The 18,925-nt window shown below is 32.0% G+C and overlaps 1 protein-coding gene across 17 annotated transcripts in view; it reads left to right on the top strand.

Annotated features, from left to right (window-relative positions):
- DLGAP1 (DLG associated protein 1) overlaps nt 1-18,925 on the top strand; it is a 798,454-nt gene that overhangs the window by 116,195 nt on the left and 663,334 nt on the right. The window lies entirely within an intron of this gene.

Raw genomic sequence — 18,925 nt, 5'->3', positions numbered from 1 at the left:
CTGGGAGCTTCTCTTACTTGTATTTCTACTCATATAAATTTACTTCTGCATCTGTTCCTCAATGTCAAAATTTTCTCTTCCAATATACTAAATGCCAGTCACTCCGGTTGAGGTTAATTAACAAAACAAAGACTTGAGACAGGGGAAAGACAGTGACATTGAATGAGACGGCAGAATAGGAGTAGTTACTGCAGGTAATACATGGGGGAGATGAAGAAGATAAGTGAAGGTGACTTTCCATCTCTTTGAAGTATACTCCAGCGGCCGCCATGAGACCAGAGTTAAAGGATGAAAATAGGTGCTTTGGCTAGGACATGAATTTATCTTGGGTAGATAGATGTTGAGAAATAAAGGCCATCCAAAGATTTTCCTTTTCAAACATACACATTATTCTGCATCTCAAATACCCAAGATGCAAGGTGAGCCAAGGTACCTCTTAGACATGAATAGATATTTATGGACTAGACCTCTTGGAATGCATATTCACCTACAATGTGTAACAATTTTTCAAGTATTTTATGCATAATGCAAGGAAGGGATATCTCAAACATTTCTAGCAAGCAAAGCCTGGTAAATGGAAACAGGAAGGTTGAAGGTCTATAAATGACGTTGGTTATAGCATGGTGGCTGAAAACCTGGGCATTTTGGGAACAGATTATTTTCTTGTGTTTGAATCCTGACTCTGCCACTTTTTGGCCTGACTTCTAGGGATAGTCGTGAGAATTAAATGAACTAATTTATAAAGAGTGCTTGATATTGGACCTGGCACACAATGCGTTCAGTAAATGAGTATTAATGATTGTTTAATACTCAAAATGATTGACATTTATAAGGGGTTTTGCAGATCACCAATCCTTGATTTTAATACTACTTTCCTCTCTAAGGACTTTATTTTCTCATCTATAAACCTTCCTACTCTATAAACCTACCTATTCTATCTAATCTCTCTGACTTTATACTTGGTCTTACATCCATGGTTGTGAATGTTTAGAATTTGGTTCCATAATCCAACCTTAATGCCCATCTCCGATTTAGATTACATTCACCACAGTATAGTACTGGGTTTGAAATGGCCAGCAAATTTTGGGAAACCAAAAATTATATCTCCATCTCTTATATTAAGATCCAACGTTTACCACGCAAAGCTGCATAACAGGGTCAATGATAATGTCCTCTATGAATTATTGTAAAAAATAAAATCAAAACTATTTTAAAGATTTTCTTTTTGATTTTCTTCATTTTTGGTTTATTTCTAAATGTTTTTAAATAAGTTAGTTGTATGAGCAAGCAGAAATAAGAGAATATCAAACATATCAATATGCATCTAAAAATCTGTGACATATGTAGAATTAACCAATAAAGTAAACTTTCAATAGAGCCAATTCAGCTTTTTATGTAATCTGGACCTCAGCCAGATTTTTTTTCTCTTTTGGCTTTTATTTCTTTTAACTTTTATTTATTTTTAATTAAATTTATTGAGTTGATATCAATTAATAAAATTATACTGGTTTCAAGTATACAGTTTAATAATACATCATCAGAATATTTCATTGTGTATTCACCACCCAAAGTCCATTCTCCTTCTATCACCATATATTTGATGCCCTTTCCCCTTATCCGTCTCCCTTCCACCCACCTTTCCCTCTGGTAACCACTAAAGTGTTGTGCGTGCCTATGAGTTTTTGTTCATTTGTCTTGTTTGTTGCTTTCAGTTTTTATCCCACAAGTGAGTGAAATCATATGGTTCTCAACTTTTTCTGTCGGACTTATTTCGCTTAGCATCTCAAGATCCATCCATGTTGTCACAAATGGCAGTATTTCATCTCTTCTTATGGCTAATATTTCATTGTATATATGAACCACAGCTTCTTTATCCAACCATCTATTGATGGGCACTCGGTTGTTTCCATGTCTTGACCACCATAAATAATGCTGCTATGAACATCAGGGTGGATATATCTTCATGGATAAATATTTTTAAACTTTTGGGGTAAGTACCCAGGAGAAAAATTGCTGGGTCATATGGTAATTCTATTCTTAATTTTTGAAGAACCTCCATACTGTTTTCCACTGTGGTTGTACCCATTTACATTCCCACCAACAATGTATGAAAGTTCATTTCTACCCACAACCTCTCCAACATTTGTTGATAATATCCATTCTAACAGGTGTGAGATGGTTTCGGTTGGCATTTCCCTAAAAGCTAGTGAAGTTGAGCATCTTTTCATATGTCCATTGGCCATTTGTCTTCTTGGGAAAAGTGTCTATTCAGGTTCTGCACTTGATAAAATATAGTATCCATTTATGATTAAAACAGTTAATAAAATGGGTATAGAAGGAAAGTACCACCCATCATTAAGGCCATATATAACGAACCCTCAGCTAATAGCATACTTAATGGTGAAAAACTGAAAACTTTCCCTGTAAGATCAAAAACAAGACAAGGATGCCTGCTGTCACCACTCTTATTCAGTATAGTATTGAAAGTCCTATCTAGAACAATCAGGCAAGAGATAGAAATAAAAGGCATCCAAATTGAGAATGAGGAAGTCAAATTGTCGCTCTTTGCAGATGACATGATTTTTTATATAGAAAACTCTAAAGACTCCACTGAAAAAACTATTTGAAACAATAAACAAACACAGTAAAGTTGCAGGATACAAAATCAATGTATAAAAATCCATTGTGTCCCTATATACTAACAATGAAATTTCAAAAAAAAAAAAAAAAAAAGAAATGAAATAAAAAACTTTCTTTTGTAATTGCAACAACAACAAAAAATACCTAGGAATAAACTTAACAAAGGATGTCAGCCAGATTTTTGACAAGAACGAGGTAATTAAATTATTTTATCGAAGCATTTACAAGTAAGTATACCATGAGATTGTTTAGAGTGGGCAATGAGGTAACATTAGACCATCTGAACAAATTTTATAACCTTTTTTATTTGCCACTTAAAATATCTGGATAAATAGAAGGACTTATCGTGCAATTATATATAAAAGTTAGAAATTGTTTTCATTGGAAAGGAAAGTTTCTGAAATGTAAGATCTTTGAGAATGTTTATCTAAACATTAGCATATTTCTTCTGTCTTTGAATATAATCTTATAATTAAAAATTATAAATAAGTATTCAAAAAATCTTATGCCTATCATTAAAATCCAAACAATATTAAATTCAGGGAATCTGTTTTAAGTGATCTTAGTGTTTCTTGAAACACTCTATTGCCAAATTAGATGATCAGAGAAGATTATCACTTTTAGAGTATTGTGTGTTATCAGGTATTTAATCTTGTTACTTTTTAAATTCTGTGGACTGGGGAAGGGAAGTAACATTTGTTTCCTGCTCACTACATGCCAAGAACTTTGCTTATCTGCTCATAAATCCTGGAGATGATCTTGGGAGGTGACTTCATCTATTCTTGTTTCACTTAGGGATGAAATGAATATTGAGGCATTAAGTAACTTGCTCAAAGTCACAATCCCAAGAAATGCACAGAGACATGAGTGGGTAGAGGGTGTCCAATCCAGATCAGATTAATTTCAAAACTACCTTTCATTTTATTTTTTCCCACTTTACTATTATATGAAAGACTATTTGAGAAAAAAAAAAAAAAAACCTTCTTCCCAAGTAAGGCTTAAAATGAATACCTCCTGTTTTTGATGTCTAACAGAAATATGCAATGTCAAGTACATTGATACCACTTTTTGAAAGATTTTAGGTGATTTATCTAATTTTTGTATGATCTCTGAGGACTGTCTTGATTGTTTCTTGAATAGGGCAGAAGAAGTAGGAGTAGTTTTATGGAATGGGATGATTAAGGAGAAACCAGTTGTCTGACTGCATACTGCTAGTATACTCTGGAAAGTTCCCAAGAAGAAAAGTTCTATTACTTCTCCAAAGTTATAAAGTAAACTAAACATTTAGTACTGATATTGGTAGTTAATGGAAATTTAAAGCCAATTTTAATTGCTATGACCTGTCATGAATTCAATACCTAGTCAATTTTGGTATCGCTACAGTGTTTATTGATAACCCAGTTGTCTTGTTTTGTTAATTTAAGTCATGCTGGGAAATCTGTAGAGAAGAAAAGCTCTTTGTACCTAGAATATTTGTTTTCATTTTCCAAAGTGTATAATGTATTATTAATACTTAGTCTATGTTCTTATTTAATTCTATTTTTGCAATACCTGAAAACTGACACTTTCCCCCTTTTGCACATTTTCCTTATTTATATATCCTTATACTTAAAGTATATAGATAATAGCAGTAATTCATAATTCTTGTTATGAATTGACAGAAAAGAGCCTAGAATTTCATACAGGTCTGAAAATAACTAGATTATATTTATGAAATATTTAAGTGTAACTTACTCTTAAATAATATTGAAACTCCAATTGTTTTAAACATTCTAGAGATTCATCTAAGAGAGTCATTTCATATGTTACCTCTTACTTAGGTTTACTTCTATAATATGATTTTAAGATCATGGTCTAATGAATTTTTTTTTGATATTCTTTGTAAAAGTCCATTTTATCTAGAAATAGCAAAATTTTTAGTATATTTATGGGAACATTTACTAAAAGTGATATACTTAGGTGTGTTGAAAATCTGACAGTATAATTAAGAAGTAGGGATGGTTGTAAAGCAAATAAGAATAAAATGGGAACATGAATATATTCCAGCTTTTTATATGTGTCCTAAAACTAAGTCTATGTGAGAGAAAGGGCACTGGACAAGGAGTCAGAAAACCAGCTTGTGATTTAAGACCACTCACTTTTTTGGCCTCTTGACCTTCAGTTTATTTTTTCTAAAAATATCAGTTGCTGTTGCAATTAAATGAGATACTGTTTATGGAAGTGTGCTTTTGAACTTTAAGCCTCCATATACGGTACATACAAATGTTGCTATTACCAATAGTTATAACATGGAAAAATTTATTATAAGCGTTTTAACAGTATGAATGTTAAAATTTTCACATCTTTTAATGTAAAGAATTCCAAAATTAGGCATTTTCAGTGGACTTGACATCCTATTATTATTTATTATGTCAAAGCATGTCTTTTCATTTAGTGGTCAATGATTTGTATCTCTTTCATTAACAGAACTTGAACATTCAAAGTAAATGGTAAATATTGACATTCAATATTTTACTTTTGTTAAATATTAAACCCATGTTGGATTATTGAGTCTCGAAGATTACGTTTCCTGGCATCGTTGTCAGAGAAATTTTAATCGAGAAATTATAGACTACAATTTTAGTAGTCCTGATGAGGTCAAATAAAATTATATATATTCTATAACATAAATTGGAAACTGGAATGAGCCCATATTTTGACATGATCAGGAAAAATAATTTATAAGAGGCATCAGTTTGTCTGTATGAACTGTATTTCTTGACGCCAGCAATAGTTTTCAGGTATAGATGAAAATTTGCTCCTGACTTAATAAGGTAAATGACTCAGTAATTTATAGGGGTGGAGCCAAACCCCAGTTTTCTCTTAGTCCAAAGTCAGGGCTTTTTAGCACTTAACTATACTTTATATTATAAAAGAAATCAGTAATCTCTAGTGTATTAAAAGATTGTTTTGTCCCCATTGGTTTGACACCACATCAAATGCTATAAAAATTGTAAAGTGCTTATAATACATTGTCTTGAAGGAAATTTTTAATACATGAGCAAGAAAGATATTTTTGAAGCTCTGCTACTAATTTTAGGCTATTTGCATCTAATAAATGACTCTTTCGATATCCTGATCAGTACCTGGTTGACCTATAAAATGATTCATTGATGACAGCATAGGAGAAATAGTCAACTTGTATAAATTATATATTAAAAATACGGAGTTCCTTGCTGTAGGTTTATTTAACATCTTATCAATTCCACATTTGTCCTGCTTATCATTTTGTCTTGCAAAGGATTACACTCAATCAGTGTACCCTTTCATTGTGAGTGCCTAGAGAGAACCATCTCTGATCTACTCATTTTGGTGTCCTTGCTCCCAAACATAGTTTCTGAAAAATAAGAGGCATTCAATAACTATTTAGGAAATGAGTGATTGAAAGATAAAAGTAATTAAGTACATGCCCAAGGTCATGTAACAAGCCAGTGTTATAATTGATTGTAAAAGTTTTATTTTATTTTCCATCTACATTCTGTGACTTATTTATTTACTCAAGAAGTATTTTATTAGACATGTACTATATGGTCAGCACTTTTGGGGATACTGGAGGTATACTAATAAGTGAAATTGATGAAAAATTTCTACCTCTTTGAATTTACATTCTAGCAAATGAAAGTATGTCTGGTCAAACTTTTAAATCCTTTATAAAATAAAAACATTTTTCAAGAAACTATATATGATTATGATTTTAAAAGGGATAGCCTTAACAATAGAAAATAAATATAAGATTTCACAAAATACTCAAAGGTCTATGAATTCAGATTGCTTGGAACTTTTTAATGAATACTAAAAATATTATTAAAATTAGATCTCTACTCAATATCTATCATCTTAAAAAAATCAGCAGATAGACAAAAAAACATTGTTTTATTTTATATTTTTCAACTCTTTTTAAATATGGTAGTGTTTCATATACCAGTAATAATTTAAAAACACACAGAAGTAAGGGAAATGTTGAGACAATAGGAATAAAAAGAGGACCAGTGGCAAAGGACACTGTTAAAGGAACATTATAAAATACAGCATCTGAATAGATTTTCAGTTATGAAGGGATAAATTAAAATAAAACCAAACAAAAAACTAAGGCGGCTCCAATATAAGAAAATGTAAGAGATTGACACAAATATTCTAATACTGTCAATAATGCTCTGGGATGTTTATGAGATTATCACTTATTTATTTTCTTGGTTGGACTGGTTGATAACTCTTTATTAATCATAACTGGCCAAACATGCTCTCAAGAGTTAGTATAAAAGTCAATCATTGATCCAGCCCCTTATATGAGAAAAGAGATTAGCTGTCTTAGGACCATTTTGTTATAAGGAACAGAGTCCCTGTCTAGCTAGCTTAGATAAATGGAATTTACCCAGGTGACAAAAGAGGAAGTATTTTATGTAGGTATGTGGGAGTTCAGCCTGGCCTAGCTTATAGTATCTGTGGATCTCATGGCCTTTCTTCTTTTGTTCTTTCTGTGAATCTACTTCATTACTATCTATCTTCAGACCTGCACCTTCCATACGTGCATTGTGGCCAGTGCAGTGGCCCCCAAGTAGAGTTTACACAGACTTTTCATATCAGCTGTCCAGAGCTAACCAAGGCCATCTCTGGACTAGATTCAATTTCTGGAGAGGATCGTATTGGTCCACCTTGATCAGTTATTCATTCACAGCCCAATAAGCAGTAGTTAGAAGAATGGGATTACACAATACAATATTACAAGCTCCTTCTGTAATAATGATCAGCATAGAACCCAAGAATGGGGTATGGGGACAGGAAGGAACCTTTGGCATCTGTATTATAATAGGCATATCACAATGTATTAATAGTGATTATAGGCAGGTTGGCATTTATGGTTTATTTTGGTGCTTCTTATGTGATAAATTAAAAGCTTATTTTTTTGATATATCAATTTTTACCCCCAAATAACAGTTGAAACCAACCAATAGTCTTATATTTCTAAATTATAAAAATATCACAACTGATTCATGGTATATATTTAATATGCACACTTTAAATACCAGAATGTGATAAATTGCTGATAGAATTTTAAATTTAAAAGTCCAGTGGAGTTCCCACTTTTTCTAACACCCTAGCATTTCAATTTCATGACATTGCTGATTGCCTCCTTTAAAATATATTTTTCATCAAAAATTTAAAATAGTTCCTGAAGACTTATAACAGGTTATGGAGAATTTTACCTTTCTCTTCATACATCATCAGGTTTAGTGTGTAAGCTTTGCTGTCCAGACCTGGAGTTAGCCACATTGCTCAGAAAAGGGACTTTATTTCCTTCAGACAGTGCCTTCTTATGCTTCCTTCCTTTACCAGAGAGATCTAAGACTATAGGACTTACCATTTCAATCTCAATAGTCTGAATTTTCAACTAACATATAAACCCAAGAATCCAAGTCCAACTAAAACAAAGGGTATAATGAGGCTTCTTGTTTTTTTTTTTGTTTTTTTTTTTACTATTAAATTATGTGTTCAACAATTTGTAGTACTTTTATTGTGCAGAACATCAAGTTCATTGCAGGGGACCTAGTGCTGATCTTTTTCTTTCTCTTGTGCAGTGATAGTGTTGTGAGAGATAGAGTGGAGTAAAAAACATCTTTATTATTTGATACACTTTTGGACATTCTCACCCATAAGAAATTTGCCTCTATTAGGATAACTGTTTGCTGCTCATCAACTGTTTTATTTTATTTTTATTTTTGAGGAATTAACTGTTCACTGTTTTACTGTATCTTCCTGTAGCCATTTGGCATATAATGCATAAAAAGAGATAGTCTTTCCTTCCTTGAGGTATAATTGACATATAACATTATACTAGTTTAACACTATACTAGTTTATACTAGGTGTACAACATGATTCAATATTTGTATGTATAGTGAAATGATCACAATAAATCTAGTCAACATTTGTCACCATATATAGTTACAAGTTTTTTTCTTGTGATAGAACTTTTAAGATTTACTCCCTTGCTATCTTTTAAATATACAAAACGGTATTAACTATAGACACATTGCTGTTTATTACATCCTGGGACTTATATATCTCATAACTGGAAGTTTGTACCTTTTGACCCCATTCACCCAGTTTGCCCACTCCTCATCCCTCTCCTCTGGCAACCACCAATCTGTTCAAGACAGAGATTCTTAAAACTATTTATTTGTAATAGTATTAGGATATCAATACATCTATTGCATTAACTAATATGTAAATTCATATTCAGTTTTTAATTATTGTTCAAATGTAAACACTACTGAGCTTTTAAAATTTCTCATGTTCTTTCTTCATCATTCCTTTGATTTTTTCCCAAAGACTTAAAGTACTACCAGAATGTATCACAACTGTCATTTTTCCTATAATTTATACAAAGTCAAAACACAAAGGAATATGTTGTTTTTATTTAAAAGCATTCTTAAGATAAAATCCAAGCTCAGAGAGAGTTGAATCTGAAAGTGAGAAATGGTATTCTGGTTGTTGCCACTGTATTTGCAAACCTCTTCCCAACCTGACCTAGGCTGATAGGAAACTTCTGCTCTCTCTCACAACTTATATTCCTATAGAGTTGATCCCTATGTGGAATGTAATTTGAAGTTCACCTGTCTGACTTAAGGCTGTGAAGATACATCTCTAAAATTCAGACTAGAACCTTCTCCAATCCCTTTTGCAAACTGATGACTAAAAGCTGCCAGCCATCATTAGATTCATGAAACTCATTCACTACACATAGTCACAGAGAGATGATTCTGCATAACTAAATCAGGTCCAGAAATCAATGGTAATTCACTGGTTCTATGTCACTCAGTCAAGAACTTGAGTTATTCCATTTCTTTTGCTACACTTGTATGCAAATGGCATTAAAGTGATAATGCAAAAAGTGATGTTGTCACAGAGACTAAGATATGAAATGAACTGAAATGGGGGGTCTTCCATCTCTCTGTTCATTCTTTTATTTATTTGGTTAGAAATGTATTTGGAGTGCTTTTCATAACTGGGTAGCACTGATATGAGGACTCAAAAGAAATTTTTATTGTTGTTTAATCTGAGAATGTAGTCAACTATAAAAACGACCACAAAGTCCTTCTCTCCTTGTATTAATGGTGCTGTTACAGATCTTCCCATCTCAAAAGTGGGACATTAGCAAAAGTAATTGAATAGAGTCTTGAAAAGTGCTTACACAGTGGTGCTTGCCCTCTTGATGATTTCAGTAGTTTGTATCTCACTCGTAGCGTGGGCCAGCTTGCTAGACGATGAGAGTCACATGGTCCAATCATCAGCCAACTGTCACAGCTATGAGTGAAGTCATCTAAGACCAGCAGTGTCCAGCTGAGCCTCGAAGTGATCTCAAATGCATGAGCTAACTTAGCTGAGTTTGGCTGAATCTGACCCAGACCAGCAGAATAGCAAGAGAAACCAATATTGAGCTAATTAAATGGTTTTTGAGAGCTAAATAAATGGTTATTGTATTCAGCCATTGAGTTTTTGTGTGATTTATTAAACAGCAAGGGTTAACTGACACAGGACGTGAAAGCAATGTACCTTTTAAAAAGTTACATAGGAAGTCAGGGCAGCACATGGCTAAATATTACCAAGCTTCGATTACCAGAATTTTCTGAAAGAGACATTTTTATAAAGATGTGAGAAGTTAAAGAAGAAGAATTTGGATTTAAGCTCAATTTTTTAAAATAATAAATAGAATTTGAGTAAATATAGATGTGCAAAGAGCACATTATAGGCGAGGAGAACATTAATTTCAGCACAGCTGAGAGACAAGAAGGAAAACAGGACTTGAGTATAAAGTCTTACATTTCATTCGATGGAATATATCAAATAATGTCATACCTCTACTAGATTACAAACTTTCCCTCCATTCCAGGCCATGTGAGATAGCAGTCCAGAAACAAATCTGAAATACTGTAATGTCTCTGTCCCTTATATTTGTCCATTATGCCTCTAGTTTTAAGTTCAGATAAAAAGAAGAATTGAATTGACATATTTGGATGAGGCCTAAGAAATGTATTTTTGGAAATACAAGTATTTCTTATTTTCACTACATTAAACTCTGTAGTTACATAAATTTATATTTTACTGAGTTTACAAATTAAGAAGTTCAAAATATTATTTCTCTATTTAAAATAATAAACCCATAATTTTGCTTTTAGATATATGATAAGATTGTGCCAAATTGAGAATTGTAACTAATTATTAATGATGATATATCTAATCAAAATTGTCATAATGTATTATGTTAACAGCATTTGAGCTAAAATTTCAATTAATATGCTTTTTATCTCTACTAAAGTCACAATATGCTATTTAACTCTTACTCTCCCATCAGATCATGGTCAAAAATCCCGTCCTTAAAGAAGCCTATTTATACAATATCAGTCTATTTCAGTTTATTATGGATTTTCATAGATCTATCCTCACTTTTTTAAAAATTAAATTTATTGGGGAGGCATTACTTAATAAAATTATATAGGTTTCAAGTGTGTAATTCAATAATATGTCATGTGTATATTGCATTTTGTTTTCACCACCCAAAGTCAAATTTCCCTCTGTCACCATATATTTGATGCCCTTGACCCTTATCTACCTGCGTCCCCCTTTCCCCTTTCTCTCTGGTAACCACTAAACTGTTGTCTGTGCCTAGTAGTTTTTGTTTGTTTGTTCATTTGTTGCTTCCAGTTTTATATCCCACATGTGAGTAAAATCACATAGTTGTCAACTTTTTCTCTCTGACTTATTTCGCTTAGCATGATTATCTCGAGATCCATCCATGTTGTTGCAAATGGCAGTATTTCATCTTTTCTTATGGCTGAGTAATATTCCATTGTGTGTATCTACTACAGTTTTTTTATCCAATTGTCAATTGAAGGGTACTCGGTTGCTTCCATGTCTTGACTACCATGAATAATGCTGCAATGAGCATCGGGATGCATGTCTCTTTATGGATAAATGTTTTTAAACTTTTGGGGTAGGTACCCAAAATATTACCAAAATATGGTAATTCTATTCTTAACTTTTTAGTAACCATTACACTGTTTTCCATAGAGGCTGTTCCCACCACTAGTGTATGAGAGATCCTTTTCCTCTCCAACCTCTCCAACACTTCTTATTACTTGTCCTATTGATGATAGCCATTCTAACAGGTGTTAGGTGATATCTCGTTGTGGTTTTGATTTGTATTTCCCTAATAACTAGTGAAGTTGAGCATCTTTTCAGATGTTTGTTGGCCATTTGTATGTCTTCTTGGGAGAAGTGTCTGTTCAGGTTCTCTGCCCATTTTTTAATTGGATATTTTTTTTGGTTGTTGTTGAGTTTTATGAATTCTTTATATATTTTGCATATTAGTCCCTTATTGGAGGCTTTGTTTGCAAATATCTTCTCTCATTCAGTTGGTTGCCTTTTTGTTCTGTTGATAGTTTCTTTTGCTGTGCAGAAGCTTTTAAGTTTGATATAGTTCTATTCATTTGTTCTTTATGGGACTTTTTTCAATGAATATTTACACCTTTATTGAATAATAGCTGTCATCTTTATTGAATTGTAAGCTTCCTGAGAGCAAAGATTACATATTTTTAGACTTACTATTTTATTTTCAGCATGGAGCTCAGTGTCTGGCATCTAGTATGCATTGAACAAATATTTGTTAAAATGATGAGTTGATGAAAAGATAGCTTTTTGCATGCATGAGATCTTAGTTTAAATGCTAACAATGGAAAGTTTTGAGATGAATTTATTCCATTCAGAGACAACAGCTGAGGTCCAAAACAGAAAAGAGTTTAACAAATCAAGAAACAGAAACACTAGGTGGAACCAAAGCTTAGATGTCCACAAGGAGTAATGGGTTTAGAGAGGGAGTTAGGGTATCAATTATACAGGGTTTTCTAGGTCATTTGGGATTTTTATTCTAAGTGTAATGGGAGATACCACAGGGTTTAAAAGATTGCTGCTGTGCAGGAAATGGAGTGGATGTCGACAGGAGTGAAAGCTAGGAGATAAGTCAAGAGATCTAAAGTAATAAAGATTTTAACCTCCTTTAGGTTCATGATATAGATAGATATGAAGAAAAGTAGTTGAATTTGTGACATTTTCTCAAGAATCACTAGAATGTGCTTGACAGATAAGAGCAAAAGGGTTCAGAATATTTCCCAGGTTTCTGTCCTGGGCCAACTGACTGCATGGTGTTCCATTCACTGACATGCAGAAATACTATGATATGATGTGGAAATGCTTTGGTGTAAAGGTAGAGAAAACACAAATCTGCAAAACATTTAAGTGAAATATTAAAAGTAAAAAGCTGGAAATTGGTATACCATGCAAGCACTAATCAAAAATAAAGCCAGAAATCTTTTATTAATGTCAAACAAGTAAATTTTAGAAGAAGGAATATAACCATGGAAAATGAGACATTTCATAAAGAGGTCAATTCATCAAGGAGACATAACAGTCCTAAATGTGTCTGGACCTAATAACAGTCTACATCACATAAAGCAAAATTCAGTAGAACCAAAAGAAGAAATAGACAGGTCCACTCTCGATAACTGATTAAACAAGTAGAGGAAATCAATAAGAATGTAAAAGACTTAAAAAAAAAAAAAACTATCATTTTACATGACCTGTTTGAATATTTCACACAGAGAATGTACACTCAAAACATTCATCAGGAGAGACCATATGCTGGGCCATAAAACAAGTCTCCACAAATTAAAGAGAATTAAAATCATTAAAAGTATGGTCTCTGGACACAAAGGAATTAAACTAGAACTCAGTAACAGAAGAGTATCTGGACATTTGGCAAATATTTGGAGATTAAACAAGACACATAAATAATCCATATTTGAAAGAAGTAACCACAAGGGAAATTAGAAATATTTTGAACCTATGAATGAAAATAAAATCACTACAGATCAAAAGTGGTAACATGAAGCTAAGCAATAATTAGAGGGATTTTTAATTAATAAATGCTTATATTAGAAAAACAGTATCAAATTGATGGTCTAAGCTACTACCTAAAGAGATAATAGCAAGATGAGAAAACTACATGCAAAGGAAGAAGAAAGAAGGAACTAATAAGCTTAAATCAAGAACTCAACGAAATAGAAAAAGAAAAAAAAGAAAATAAAAAAGCAGTTCTTTCGAAAGATTGATAAAATTGGAAAATCTTTAGCCAAATTGATCAGAAAATAGAGAAGAAACAAATAATATCAGAAGAGACTATGGATATCACTATATATTCTACAAACATGAAAAAATAGTAAGAGAATACTATCAGTATATTTAAATCAATACATTTGACAACTAAAATGAAACAGAAAATACATAAACATATCAAATCTCTTTTAAGAAGAAATTGATAAATGAGGAAAAGCCTAATATCTATTAAGCTTAATATCTTTGTTTAAAAATTCTCCATATAAGGAAAACTCCAAAATGGAATGACTTCACTGATGATTCCTACTAAACATTTAGAGAAAAATAATATTTCTAGTACTATGGGAAAACTTCCAGGAAATACAAAACGATGTAATTTGTTTTGTATTATATTATGAGATCAGCATTATCCTGATATCAAAACCAGACAAAGATATTACAAGAAAAGAAAACTATGGACCAATACCTCTCAAATCTTTAATGAAATCTTAATAAATGCTATCCAGCAACATATAAAAGAAGATAATATAGGATAATCAAGTGAGTTTCATTCCAAGAAAGCGAGATTTAATTCAACATTCAGAAGTCAATGTAATTGGTCATATTAACCAATTTAAAAATATAGCTCATATGATTATATCATTAAATATGATAAAGTATTTAACAAAACCTATAACAAAAACTCTCAGCAAATGGAAGGAAACTTTCTCAGCCTGATAAAAGATATCTCCAGAAAGCTTGTAGTTAACATCAGATTTGACAATGAAAAATAATACTTCTACTTAGCATTATGAACAAAGTATAGATGTTTATTCTCACTGCTTTAATTCAACATTATACTTGAAGTCCTTGGCAGTACAATAAAGTAAGAAAAAGAAATAAAGGGCATACAGACTTAAAATGAAGAAGTAAAGCTGTCTTAATCAGAGATGACTTGATAGTCTGTGTAGAAAACCTTTTGGAAAGTTAAAAAAAAAAAAGACTTTAAAACTAATATAAATGAGTTCAGCAAGTTTGCAGGAAATATAAAAATCAGTTATATTTCTCTATGCTAACAACAAACAATTGAAAATTTAAATGTAATAAGCAATGCAATATATAATAGTACAAAAAATATTAAATACTTAGAAATAAACACAACATATTCAGGATATATAGGTTGAAACTACAAGATGTAACTGAGAGAAATTTAAAAACAAATAAATAAATTGAGCGATATCCTCTGTTCAGAAATTAGAAAATTCAATATCAAGATTTCTTTATCTCCAAAGTGATCTGTAGTTTCGATGTAATTCCATGAAAATCCCATAAAATACATTGATAGATTGACCGTTTGATTCTATAATGCACATGAGATTGCAAACAATAAAAAAAGGCAGAGGGAGGAGTCAAAACAATTTTAAAATAGAAAACAAAGTTGAAAAATTTACATTACTTGATTTCAACTTTCACCATAAGCTACATTAGTACACTGAATACTATATTAGTCAAGACAGTGTGGTGTTCAAGTAAGAATGTTTATATAGATCAATGGAAAAAATAAAAGTCCATAAATACAGTGAATTGACTTTTGACAAAGGAGCCAAAGAAATTTGATACAGAAATGCTGATTTTTTTCAACAAATGATGCTGAAACAATTGGATATCTGCCTGGAAAAAAGTAAACCTCAATTATTTTATTATTTCACATCCTACACAAAAACTAATCAATCTGGTTTATAAACCTATAAATTAAATATAGACCTGTAATCTATAACATGTAGGTAAAAACAAAGAATATCTTTTTGACTTTGGGTGAGGCAAAAAGTACAAGTCATAAAATTTTTAAAAATTGATAAATTGGACTTTTAAATTTTAAAATATAGCACTTTTCACAACACACTACTTAGAAAATTTAAAGACAAGCCACAAACTGGGAGATTACATTTGCAAAATATAGATGATAATAAAAAAAAAAAAGAACATTCGTATCCAGTATATATAAGAACTCTTACAATTTAATAATAAGACAAGCAATCCTGATTTTTTTTTTAACATGCAGGCTATCTGAATATACACATTATCATTGAGGATATAGGAATGGCAAATGGGCTCATGAATGGATGCTCAACATTATTAGTAATTAGAGAAATGCAAATGAAAATCACAAAATCACTTTGTACCTGTTGAAATGACTAAAATGTAAAAAAGAAAAAGACTGATAATAACAAATGCTGGTGATGCAGAACAACTGGAAATACAAATTACTGATAAAAAGGCACAGTGGTAGAACTTTGGAAAACAGTTTCACAGTTCAAGTAAAGCAGACGTTTCCTGTGTGGCCCACCCACCCCAGCACTAGATATCTCCAAGAGAAATGAATACACAAGTTTACACCAAGACTTGTTTTCAAATGTTTTTGACAGCTTTACTTATAATAATCAAATTTGAATATACTTCCAAGTGTTCATCAACTGGTGCATATATAAACAAGTTGTGGAATATGGATACAAGGGAATGCTATCAGATTTTATAAAGAAACAGATTAATTCACACCACATGGATACATCTCAAAATTATTTTACAAAGTGAAAGAAGCCAAACAGAAAACATTGAATACTGTATGATTACATTGATATGAAATTCTGGAAAAGGCAAAACTACAATGACAGAAAGCAAAATAATGATTTCTAAGAGCTGAGAGTGGGGCGAGAATATTGACTACCAACAGACACAAGGGAGCTCTCTGGGGTGCAAAATATATTCTACATCCTGATTGAAATGATGTTTATATTAGGACATATATTTTTTATTAAGTTGTATGTGTGCAGTTGGTGAATTTTCTGTGGAGCTTATATTTCAATGAAACCCATTCTGTACAAATACTTGTTCAGTGAAACCCATTCTATACAAATTCTCCTACAGAGGCCATAAATATGATACATTATGTTTACAATCTTGAGTATTTCTAATTTTATTACTGGATCTCTAGGTTGAATCAAAAATTCCAGAATAAAGCTCCTGATTACTTAAAATTTGTGAAGTGAAAAATATTGGGCAAATAGTATTGTTTAGAACAACATTAGTCTTGAAGCATAAAGAAAATATTTATGAAAAATTGTTTCAAGTTGTACACTTAATTTCCTAGTACTGCCTCATTTATTCCATTATACTCAGAATCAAGGGATGTTTTAAGTGGTTAAATATAGAACTTTCATGCCACAGTTTCCTAATTTTCATTATTATTTTTAATTATTGAACTGAATTAGTTTAGTATTTTCCCCCAGATGACCTATTGGTCTGCTTTGGCTTTTCTTGGAGTGCTCAAAAACTGCCTTTGATGTCTACATGGATACTATCAAATTTGGAAATCATTTGTGTCCTTAGAGTCTGATTTCAAAGCGAACGTATTCTGTAGGATTGAGACTACTTTAAGTTGGAAGTTCTAGAGAGAAACTTCAAGTACTATGAGAAGGAGCACTGCTATGTTGCACCATAATTAAAGGGTCAGTTACAAACCGTCCCCATTCCCAGTCTTGGAGCTGTCGAGTTTCTTACTGTATGTAGTTCCTCTCCTTGTCAATGACTGAACACAAAGCCTAGTTTCTGGTAAAACGATCACAATGATACATTGTAATACTTATATAACTTTCTTATGGCTAACACAGAGTGATCTTTTGCAAATTATTTCTGCTAATTCATTTTTTATTAATATTAATCTTCATAAATTTGTAGTGAATATAAATGCTGACAATACTGAGGAATCTCATTTTTCATATTAAAAATGATGTTTTTTTGTTTTCTGTATTCAACTGCATAGTCCTCAGACTAAGGAATGAGAAAAGGACATTGATGACATTGATTTTTAAAATATTTAACTTCTTTTTTTTTCAATTGTATCTGGCATTATTTATTCAAAAATATTTACTTTTCCATCCTGAAATTCTAGAATTAAAATTGTTACAAAACTTATTTTAATGTTAGCACCCAGGAAGTCTTCATTAAATTTCATAATGCATAATAGACAAAAGGACAGCAACAGTCTTTGGTAATTTTTCACTTTATTTAAACAACATTTGAAAAATGTGAGTTAGTCTTTTTCTTCAATCATCTGAGTTTTTTCCCCTGTAGTATTATTTCTCTATGAGTGTGTGTGTGAAAAATTGTAATTAGTATTTCTACCACGGATTTTTTATTAAATCTTGGAAAGGCAACTTTAATTCATTATAAATGAGAGCAAGAATAAATTAAAATCGTAGTTTTTGATTGTGCTTATAGGACAGAGAATGGGGGAGATACTTAGGCATGTGGATTATTCAGTCCTACATTTAACAGATCTGTTGGCTTTATGTATTTGCCTCCTACACAGTTTTGCTACTGCTTTGGCTAAGAAGAGAGTCAGAATGTACTGTGGGGGTGTGTTCACAAGAACAAGAGAATTACAACTCCCGAGACTATAACAAAATATATCATTTATTGAGCTTTAATAAAAAATAAATATATTTAATTCAAACAGACCTCTAAAATGTAGGTTTAATTAAGATCTTCAGATTGAATGCATCTCTAAAGAAAAACAAAGCATCAAATAGACATCTTTCATATTTGGAGTTGTTATGGTCAGTTTCCTTAGCCCCCAGCTAATTTGATGAAAGCAGCTGCAAAAGTGTGGGAGGAACCGTGGAAATATGAGCAATTTACAATATCTTACTCTCTGAGAACTGCCTTCTTTCAAAGCATACTGTGTTTAGGCTGGAGGAGGTAGGGTAGAGAATGCTCCTAGCACCTTCTACTGTGCTTCTGTAATATTTTTGAAAGTGATTCTCCTGGAACTTAATACTTGACGATGAAATTCTTACCACAAAGTGTTAATGGCAAAGACGAAGCTGAAGATAGAAGAGTGAAGAGACACGTGATTGGTCAAGTTGCCTCTGAGAGTGTGAAGGCTGAGACCTGAGAAGGGGTGAATGGGTTGGCCTCAGGAACAAAGAGAAAAACAAAGATGTGAGTCGAGGAGGGGGAGGTGCTGAAAGTTTCTCCAAGTGCTGCTGAGTCCTGTTTTTAAAGTTCAAATGCTATTTTCCTACTCAGAAGCTTTCAGTG

This window comes from Pteropus alecto, unplaced genomic scaffold (assembly GCF_000325575.1).
Source record: "Pteropus alecto unplaced genomic scaffold, ASM32557v1 scaffold146, whole genome shotgun sequence".
Lineage (NCBI taxonomy): Eukaryota > Metazoa > Chordata > Mammalia > Chiroptera > Pteropodidae > Pteropus > Pteropus alecto.
Note: the sequence above shows the minus strand (reverse complement) of the source record. Positions and strands in the feature narration are given on the sequence as shown.